This window comes from Oncorhynchus gorbuscha, linkage group LG13 (assembly GCF_021184085.1).
Source record: "Oncorhynchus gorbuscha isolate QuinsamMale2020 ecotype Even-year linkage group LG13, OgorEven_v1.0, whole genome shotgun sequence".
In the NCBI taxonomy this organism is placed as follows: domain Eukaryota; kingdom Metazoa; phylum Chordata; class Actinopteri; order Salmoniformes; family Salmonidae; genus Oncorhynchus; species Oncorhynchus gorbuscha.
The window spans coordinates 37,344,066-37,355,240 of record NC_060185.1 but is presented as its reverse complement, the minus strand read 5'-3'; positions in this window follow the sequence as shown (position 1 = coordinate 37,355,240).

Genomic DNA, 11,175 nt, shown 5'->3' with positions numbered 1-11,175 from the left:
AACGGAGGACTTGACACCTAAAGGTAGAGATGTACTGTATCTACAATGTGCCTGTCAGCACACATGGTGGAATTCCTCCACCCCAGTTAGGTGTGGCTGTGTTAGTGTAAGGCACTCCTCAGTGTTGTATGCAGGTTAGTGTCCGTGTTGTAGCTAGGTAGACAATCCAAGGTACAAAGCACTCAGAGTCAATGAGGACAAACCTTCATGTGAGATGACAACAGGTGAGGTGGAACCGAGCCACACTCAAACACACCATCCCCTTCACACCACACAGACACATCTTCAGCTTCTCTCTCTGTGTCTACTACTGCAGTGAGAGAAGGGAAAGCAAAGACATCCACAGACGCACCAGACTTTGTAGCCTACTACATGGATGGGATGTGTAGAAACATTATAAATGGGGATTGAAGTAGTATTTTTCGTAATAGTTAACTTATCTCTGTGCTATTGTCCTTGTGGTACAGAAAGTTATTATTTGTTTTATAGACATAAAACATTACATTATCATCCTTAGTAAGTTATTTTAAAGACTGCCACAGGGAATAGAAACAGTAGGACAATATAACTCTTATCCACTCTGTTTCTCCTATTATGTTTCTTACATATGTAGAGGCCAATTATGTGTAGACTAAACCACTGCTGGCTGTTTAAACAAATTGCTTATGAGTGCTCTTACCACTAGAAATACTCTGCATTTACCATTATAGTTTTACAGCAGTAGTCAAACGCACCAATTAAGTCCCCTCGCTACTACTACTATACTACATATCTGCTCAGAGAAATACCAACTAAACACAACTACACTATAGGGGCTTGTATGTAGGCTGAACAAAAATATAAACGCAACATGCAACAATTTCAAGATATTACAGTTCATATAAGAAAATCAGTACATTTAATTAAATAAATGAGGCCCTAATTGGGGGGCTCCTGAGTGGCACAGCAGTCTTTGGCACTGCATCTCAGTGCTAGAGGTGTCACTACAGACCCTGGTTCAATTCCAGGCTGTATCATAACTGGCCATGATTGGGAGTCCCATAGGGCGGCACACAATTGACCCAGCGTCGTTAGGGTTTGGCCGGGGTAGGCTGTCATTGTAAATAAGAATTTGTTTTTAACTGACTTGCCTAGTAAAATAATCTATGGATTTCACGTGACTAGGTGTAATGGGTGTGAAACGCTAGCTTAGTTAGCGGTGGTGCGTGCTAAATAGTGTTTCAATCGGTGACGTCACTTGCTCTGAGACCTTGAAGTAGTGGTTCCCCTTGCTCTGCAAGGGCCGTGGCTTTCGTGGAGCGATGGGTAACGATGCTTCAAGGGTGACTGTTGTTGATGTGTGCAGAGGGCCCGGGTATGGGCGAGGGGAAGGTCTAAAGTTATACTGTTACATAGGCGGGCACAGCCATGGGTGGGCTTGGGAGGGCATAGGCCCACCCACTGGGGAGCCAGGCCCAGCCAATCAGAATGAGTTTTTCCTCACTAGAAGGGTTTATTACAGACAGAAATACTCTTCAGTTTCATCAGCTGTCTGGGTGGCTAGTCTCAGATGATCCTGTAGGTGAAGAAGCCAAATGTGAAGGTCCTGGACTGGCGTGGTTACACGTGGTCTGCTTTTTTTCTCTCTCTAAAACGATGTTGATTATTCAATTCTCTGGCAACAGCTCTGCTGGACATTCCTGCAGTCAGCATGCCAATTGCAAACTCCCTCAAAACTAAAGACATCTGTGACTTTCACTTTTACTTGAGTCATTTTCTATTAAGGTATCTTTACTTTTCCTTAAGTAGGGTACCTATTGGGTACCTCTTCCACCACTGGGTTTCATGCAAGTCGAAGTAAAGTCTAAAGGCAACTGGTGTACAGTGTTTTACCGGTCAGAAGTTGTGGTTGAACAGGCCCGGTTTTGTCTACTGTTATGTCTATTTTATTATCTTTCTTCAAAATTCTCAGTATACACCCAAAATGTTCTAAATACACTGGAATACTGAATGAAACCCTTTGAAGGAGAGGCCATATAATAAATATAATTATTCTCAGTCATTCATTTGAACTGCAGATTATGGAATCCATCTGTTGACTGAACAAAACAATATTTAAATCAAAGACAGGACTAAACTCACAAACCACGGGGTGTGTGTGGTGTCACTGAGTGGTTATAATCAACAACCACAAGCAGGGGACAGACAGTCACTTAGACATTTAGCCGGATTAGCATTTTCTCTGTTGTCTTTGTTTTTGTTGCAAAAATTATAAAGGGGGCAACAAAGCTGTATGGAATAGAGAGCCTCTCCTCTACTCTCACTACCAGGAGCCCAGCCTAAGTTCAATTAAGAGATTTTCACACGGATCCCTAGTAGCATCCCCACTAGATCAGTGTTTCATCCAAATGGTACCCTATTCTCTATGTAGTGGACTACTTTTGACCATGGCCAAAAGCAATCTGGTCAAACGTAGTGCATTATACAGTGTAGGGCATATGGTGCCATTTGGGATGCAGGCCATATCTGTGTCAAGATGACAAAGTGGTCTGTGTTTTAGCCAAATATATTTTTATGACTTGACCTGGGAAATAAGATTACCTGACCTAGGAAACCATCCCTGTTCAAAGGACAGTGCGATAAACGACAAATTTCACTTTCTCGTTCTCACACTCCTCCACTTGCCTCGAATGGGCTCGATTTTGTATTAACATGTTTCCATTTCTTAGCGCTTAAAACTTCTTATGGCTGCAGGGGCACTATTGAGTAGCTTGGATGAAAGGTGCCCAGAGGTGCCCAGAGTAAACGGCCTGCTCCTCAGTCTCAGTTGCTAATATATGTATAGTATTATTAGTATTGGATAGAAAACACTCTGAAGTTTCTAAAACTGTTTGAATGATGTGGGTATAACAGAACTCATATGGCAGGCATAAACCTGAGAAGAAATCCAAACAGGAAGTGAGAAATCTGAGGTTGGTATATTTTCAACCCATTCCCTATTGAAATCACATTGGGATATGAATGAATATTCACTTCCTAGGGCTTCCACTAGATGTCATATTCTGTCTATAGAAATTTGAATGAGACTTCTACTGTGTTGTGGGACTGAATAAGAGGGGAATGAGTCAGGCTACTGGCCACACGCATAGCACATGATATCTTCCTGTGTTCCGTTCCTCCACAAGACACAAAGGAATTCTCCAGTTGGAACTTTATTGAAGATTTATGATAAAAACATCCTAATGATTGATTTGAAATGTTTCTTTGACGTGTAATATACAATTTTGACGTTTTTGTCCGAAGAAATGGTCGACCAGCACCAGCATTTGGATAGGTGTACCAAACGCGCTAACAAAAGTAGCTAATTGGACTTAAATAATGGACATTATCGAACAAATCAAGCATTTGTTGTGGACCTGGGATTCCTGGTAGTGCATTCTTATGAAGATCATCAAAGGTAAGGGAATATTTATCATGTAATTTCTGGTTTATGTTGACTCCAAAATGGCGGCTAATTGCATTATATTTCTGAGCGCCGTCTCAGACTATTGCATGATTTGCTTTTTCCGTAAAGTTTTTAAAAAATCTGACACAGCGGTTGTATTAAGGAGAGGTATATCTATAATTCCATGTCTATAACTTGTATTATCATCTACATTTATGATGAGTATTTCTGTTGAATCGATGTGGCTATGCAAAATCACTGGATATTTTTGGAACTAGTGAACGTAACGCGCCAATATAAACTCAGATTTTTTATATAAATATGAACTTTATCAAACAAAACATACATGTATTGTGTAACATGAAATCCTGTGAGTGTCATCTGATGAAGATCATTAAAGGTTAGTGATTAATTTGATCTCCATTTGTGATTTTTGTGACTCCTCTCTTTGGCTGGAAAAATGGCTGTATTTATTCTGTGGCTTGATGTTGACCTAACATAATTGTTTGTGGTGCTTTCGCTGAAAAGCATATTTGAAATCAGACACTGGTGTGATTAACAACAAGATTACCTTTTAAAATGGTATAAAATACATGTATGTTTGAGAAATTTTAATTATGAGATTTCTGTTGTTTTGAATTTGGCACCCTGCACTTTCACTGGCTGTTGTCATATCATCCCGTTAACGGGATTGCAGCCCAAAGAGGTTTTAACAGAAGAATGTCTGTCCACATCACAGTGTGGCTCCACAGTCCATAGAGTTTAGATTTACTACAGCTTCAATTAGTAGATTTTTGGAGAAGGCATAATATACATTACTACTCCACATGGAGGAATCCCTTCCTCGTCTATAGACTGGTTCCTACTACAGCCGGCTATATGGCACAGCCACAGGTTGCCATGGACTCCATGTTAGCTTCCTGAGGACTTGCCTGCTGAGATGAAGCCTGGTTTGAGGCTTCATCAAAGCCTACAACATATACATTACAACTCCACCAGGAGGAATCACTTCCCCTCAGACTCACTCATTGTCATTCCGACTACAGCAAACTATATGGCACAGCGAGAGCTAGTCACTGAGTCTACAACTATGTAGTTCACTAAATAGTTCACTAAATAGGGAATAGGGTGCTATTTGGAACACAACCATCATTAGCTTCTTGGGGGCTTATCATGCTGAGCTGAGATCTGGTTTGAGGTATGTGAGGACCATTGGGTCAGAGATGAGGGCCCTAGTTTCCTCTACTCATCTAGGCTGAATCTAAATGGCACCATATTCCCTACATAGTGCAATACATTTGACTAGAGCCCTGGTCAAAAGTCATATAAAATATAGGGAATAGGGTGCCATTTGGGATAAAACCCTGCAGTCTTAATTACATTACCATCCTCCTCATCACCACCTGTCGTCACTTGGATCGCCATGGTAACATTTCCCTCAGAGCCCCCTAACTTTATGCTGTTCTAAAAATATCACATCATAACTTTACATTGACCTACTTTTTTAGGGAACAATTGCTTTTATTGAGTCACTTCAACATCGTTACCACAAATGAGAAACAATAATACAAATTCAAAAATCCTCCATCCCACCCCCTATTAGCCTGGTCCCAGATCTGTTTGTGCTTTTGCCTACTCCATTGTCAAACATGTTTGGCATAACCATTTAATAATGAGGTTTAAGTAAGATATATGAAACAGACTGGCACCCAGGCTAACCCCCCCCATCCCTTGATTGACCTGAAGTTGAATTCTAGTTTGGTTTACACTGTAATGTATGCTGCAAGTGTGTACAGGTAAGGGTTTGGACAGGAATGATGTAAACATGTTACAAATGTATCCATGAAGGATGAAAGCCTGGTGAGATTCTCCTCATAAACCATCATTTCCTTGACTTTGTCAAGTCCTATCAACAATGTTGAATTGCAAAAGGATTAAGCCATACCGTTGTTGAAATCGTTTCTGATCAAGACTAGCAGCCACACACAATTAAAATCAGTTTGACATTTGTCTATTTTGGACAAATGTTAGTTATTACAGTGAGTTTGTGTGTTCATGGTGATCAAAAGACAGGAAACAAAAATGGATACATAACAATGGTTCATATTTATTACCATCATGCTTGAGATTCATCCCAGAAAATTGCATGGGCTTCAAACAAGAGTATTGTAATGTGTGTATTTGTAAGTAAAATATTTATTTCCTTATAAAATAAATAGAGAGAGTCGCACACTCCATATATACACTAATTTATTGGGTAAATCACCAATGTTTTGGCATCACTGTGCCTTCTCTTTTTTTATTTAAAAATCTACCTATATGATTATGTTATATATTTTACATGTTAGAAGGCCACACGGAGGGCCAGAGATAATTACAGACACCTGTGATAATCTGAAGAACCGCAAAACGCCACATAACATTTAGAAAGTTGCTAGTAATATACCCTCCCTTTGCAACCCTGTGTCCATGATAACTTTAGAAATACATACTTAGGTTGGAGTCATTAACTCGTTTTTCAACCACTCCACACATTTCTTGTAAACAAACTATAGTTTTAGCAAGTTGGTTAGAACATCTACTTTGTGCATGACACAAGTCATTTTTCCAACAATTGTTTACAGACCGATTATTTCATTTATCATTCACTGTATCACAAATCCAGTGGGTCAGAAGTTTACATACACTAAGTTGACTGTGCCTTTAAACAGCTTGCAAAATTCCAGAAAATTATGTCATGGATTTAGAAACTTCTGATAGGCTAATTGACATCATTTGAGTCAATTGGAGGTGTACCTGTGGATGTATTTCAAGACCTACCTTCAATCTCAGTGCCTCTTTGCTTGACATCATGGGAAAATCAAAAGAAATCAGCCAAGACCTCTGAAAAAAAACTGTAGACCTCAACAAGTCTGGTTCATCCTTGGGATCAATTTCCAAATGCCTGAAGGTACCACCTTCATCTGTACAAACAATAGTACGCAACTATAAACACCATGGGACCAGGCAGCCATCAAACCACTCGGGAAGGAGACATGTTCTGTCTCCTAGAGATGAACGTACTTTGGTGCGAATCAATCCCAGAATAATCCCAGAATAACAACAAAAGACCTTGTGAAGATGCTGGAGGAAACAGGCACAAAAGTATCTATATCCACAGTAAAATGAGTCTTATATCTCCATAACCTGAAAGGCCGCCCAGCAAGGAAGAAGCCACTGCTCCAAAACTGCCATAAAAAAAGACAGACTACAGTTTGCAACTGCACATGGGGACAAAGATCGTCCTTTTTGGAGAAATGTCCTCTGGTCTAATGAAACAAAAATAGAACTGTTTGGCCATAATGGCCATCGTTATGTTTGGAGGAAAAAGGGGGAGGCTTGAAACCGTAGTAAACCATCCCAACCATGAAGCACGGGGGTGGCAGCATCATGTTGTTGGTGTATTTTGCTGCAGGAGGGACTGGTGGACTTCACAAAATAGATGGCATCATGAGGATGGAAAATTATGTGGATATATTGAAGTAACATCTCAAGACATCAGTCAGAAAGTTAAAGCTTGGTCGCAAATGGGTCTTCCAAATGGACAATGACCACAAGCATACTTTCAAAATTGTGGCAAAATGGCTTAAGACAACAAATTCAAGGTATTCGAGTGGCCATCACAAAGCCCTGACCTCAATCCTATAGAGGGCAGAAGTGAAAAATGTGTGGGCAGAACTGAAAAAGCGTGTGCCAGCAAGGAGGCCTACAAACCTGACTCCGTTACACCAGCTCTGTCAGGAGGAATGGGCCAAAATTCACCCAACTTTTTGTGGAAGCTTATGGAAGGCTATCCGAAACGTTTGACCCAAGTTAAACAATTTAAAGACAATGCTACCAAATACTAATTGAGTGTATGTACACTTCTGACCCACTGGGAATGTGATGAAATAAATAGAAGCTGAAATAAATAGTTCTCTTGTCACGCCCTGACCGTAGATTGCTTTGTATGTTTCTAATTTTAGTTTGGTCAGGGTGTGATGTGGGTGGGTATTCTATGTTGTATGTCTAGGTGTTGTGTTTCTATGTTTAGGCCTGGTAGGATTCCCAATCAGAGGCAGCTGGTTATTGTTGTCTCTGATTGAAAACCATACTTAGGCAGCCTTACCACGCTGCGCACTGGTCCGATATTTCATACTCGTCGCCAGACGACGAAGAGATCCGTTACATCTTTCTACTATTATTCTGACATATCACATTCTTGAAATAAACTGGTGATCCTAACTGATCTAAGACAGGGAATTTTAGTATTAGTAGTATTAAATGTCAGGAATTGTGAAAAACAGAGTTTAAATGTATTTGACTAAGGTGTATGTAAACTTTCCACTTCAACTATATATACAGTACCAGTTGTCATGACGTTGGCCTGGGGTAGGTTTATGAAAGTCATAAATACCTCTTCCCCCCCTTTTTCCTCTCTCTACCCTACTGATGTTACATTTGCAAACCCCTTTGGTTAACATATAGATTCTGGGAACTTCAGAAGGTGGGGGGAAATTAACTGTATTCTGGTAATGCGACCAATTGAACATATGCGATGGTACTTAATGAATATGATGTCAGTTCGGTTGTCATCTGAGACATTCTCATCAATGATAAGATGACAAACTCTACAGTGGAAAGTCTACACATCAGAGTTATCGGATTCACATGGAATTGTTGTTCAATTTAAATGTTTGAATATGAAAATATTCGTGATGGGATAACTGTGATTTTATCCTCTAAAATGTGAGATTTGGGTTTTCATAAGATAGGGCTCTGCTCAATCAGTGGCCCGCCCCTGTGAAGGGACATGGGCTGTAAAACGTTTCGAACACGCCCTAATCTCCCTTCCTATATAAGCCCTTGATGACAATATAACCTCCTGTTCCGAAGATGTGAGGACGACGGTCCGATGTCAGAATGGTTCAGATAATAACTACAGAACGAAGCCAACATCAGTGTGAGCTTTGGTTGCGAATGGTATGAACTTTGAACTCTTATTCACTACAGAAGTGATACCTCCTAGCCATTGAGTTAGCAACAGCAGATGCAAACGAGGGTTCGGAAGGAACAGACAGAGTATTCCGTCTATCACACAACGACGTTACTACAACATATCCAAAGGACTCGGTTGGGCAACACGGCCTTCCATCTACCACCAACCTACCGAAGCGCAGGTCAGAGTAAATATTTATTGCATTTTCCTTTTCCAAATGGGCGGTAGTTTAGAATGAATAAGATACTGTATTTACGATAGCACAGCTTCTTCCCTTTGTTCCTCAGTCTTCCCGCTCTTTCACTCAAACCCTGCCCCTTTTATTTTGTGTAACAAGCTGTCATATCTGTTCCGCCCGCTAGGGACGTTTTCCTCTATGACGTAATGTGCAATCAAGTTATGATTGAAATATGTGTATGTGTAATTCTGTGTGATTAGTTAGGTATTTAGTAAATAAATAATTAAACCCAATTTTGCATTGCTGATTCAACTTGTGAGCCAGGGTTCGTGCAGATAACCAATAATTTATAGCTTTCAGATGAGACTGAATTAAGAAGACGATTAATATTGACTACTATTGATGTAAAATATTACTTGGTCTTTAAGAGTTTATTCGGAAGATAACAGCTCTATAAATATTCTTTCATGGTGCCTGACTCTCTAGTTAAGCTCAATAAGGTAATATTAATTACGGAGAAATTATTTGATGGAATAGCATGTCATATCACTTAATCCGGCATAGCCAAAGACTCGACAGCTCACATTAACACCATTATCCCTGAAGCCTTAGAACCACTCCAATTTGCATATCGCCCCAACAGATCCACAGATGATGCAATCTCTATTGTACTTCACACTGCTCTTTCACACTTGGACAAAAGGATCACTTATGTGATATTTAGGATCACCTATTTTATTGACTACAGCTCAGCGTTCAACACCATAGTGCCCTCAAAGCTCATCAATAAGCTAAGCACCCTGGGACTAAACACCTCCCTCTGCAACTGGATCCTGGACTTCCTGACGGGCCGCCCCCATGTGGTAAGGGTTGGTAACAACACATCCGCAACACTGATCATGAACACAGGGGGCCCTCAGGGGTGCATGCTCAGCCCCCTCCTGTACTCCCTGTTCACTCAAGACTGCACGGCCAAGCCCGACTCCAACACCATCATTAAGATTGCCGATGGCACAACAGTGGTAGGCCTGATCACCGACAACGACGAGACAGCCTATAGGGAGGAGGTCAGATACCTGGCTGTGTGGTATCAGGACAACAACCTCTCCCTGAACGTGATCAAGACAAATGAGATGATTGTGGACTATAGGAAAAAGAGGGCCGAGCATGCCCCCATTCTTATCGACGGGGCTGCAGTGGAGCAGGTTGAGAGCTTCAAGTTCCTTGGTGTCCACATCACCAACAAACTAACATGGTCCAAGCACACCAAGAAAGTTGTGAAGAGGGCACGACAAAACCTATTCCCCCTCAGGAGACTGAAAATATTTGATATGGGTCCTCAGATCCTCCAAAGGTTTTTACAGCTGCACCATCGAGAGCATCCTGACTGTTTGCAATACTGCCTGGTATGGCAGTGCTCGGCCCACGACCACAAGGCTTCCTGCCATCCAGAACCTCTATACGAGGAGGTGTCAGAGGAAGGCCCTAAATATTGTCAAAGACTCCAGCCACCCTAGTCATAGACTGTTCTCTCTGCTACTGCACGGCAAGCGGAGCGTCAAGTCTAGGTCCAAGAGGCTTCTAAACTGTTTCTACCCCCAAGCCATAAGACTCCTGAACACCTAATCAAATGGCTACCCAGATTGTTAGTATTGCCCCCCCCCTGCTACCGTCTGTTGTTATCATCTATGCATCGTCACTTTAATAACTCTACCTACATGTACATATTACCTCAACTAACATTGACTCTGTACCGGTACCCCCCTTTATATACAGTAGTCTTGCTATTGTTATTTTACTGTTGCTCTTTAATTACTTGTTACTCTTTATTTCTTATTCTTATCCGTAATTTTTTAAACTGCGTTGTTGGTTAGGGGTTCGTAAGTATGCATTTCACTGTAAGGTCTACAACTGTTGTATTCAGCACATGTGACTAATCAAATTTGATTTGATTTGACATTAGACACAAATTTTAGCTAAACAGTTGGGGCTCTAAACAGGTCAATACTGTGAATGGATTCCCATAGGGGCAGTATTGCAAAGCTACGGCAGTATAACTAAAAAGTGGCGCTTTCAAATACATTGTGAAACATTAACATTTGTCTAATAGGGAAAAAAGAGATAAAATACAGAGCTATAGTAAACCACATTTTAAGCCACGTAGCATTAGGCTAAAAAAAACTTTTCTGGCACCAGCTTACCTATTAAATGGCCACAGCTGAGCTGAGGAGAATTATTTATTGGCTTCCATTTATCTTGTCCTGGCAATGCCTTTTGGCTTCCTGCCAGTGCACGAAAAAATGTGCAACTGTTGAATCGGGTCCTCTCTGGGACACCGTGCACCAATGATATGGAAAACTTAAAGTTACAATACTTTGCTTCTACAAATGTAGGATCTTAATTTGAGCCAGTTTGCTACAGCAGGAAAATAATCCTGCGGTAACAGGAAATGTGAATTTTTACGTGGATTATAATTAATGGACATTTTTGCACGGGTTGATACATTTTCATAAGGGAACATCAAGTTTGAAATGTAAAAGTTGAAATGACAAACTT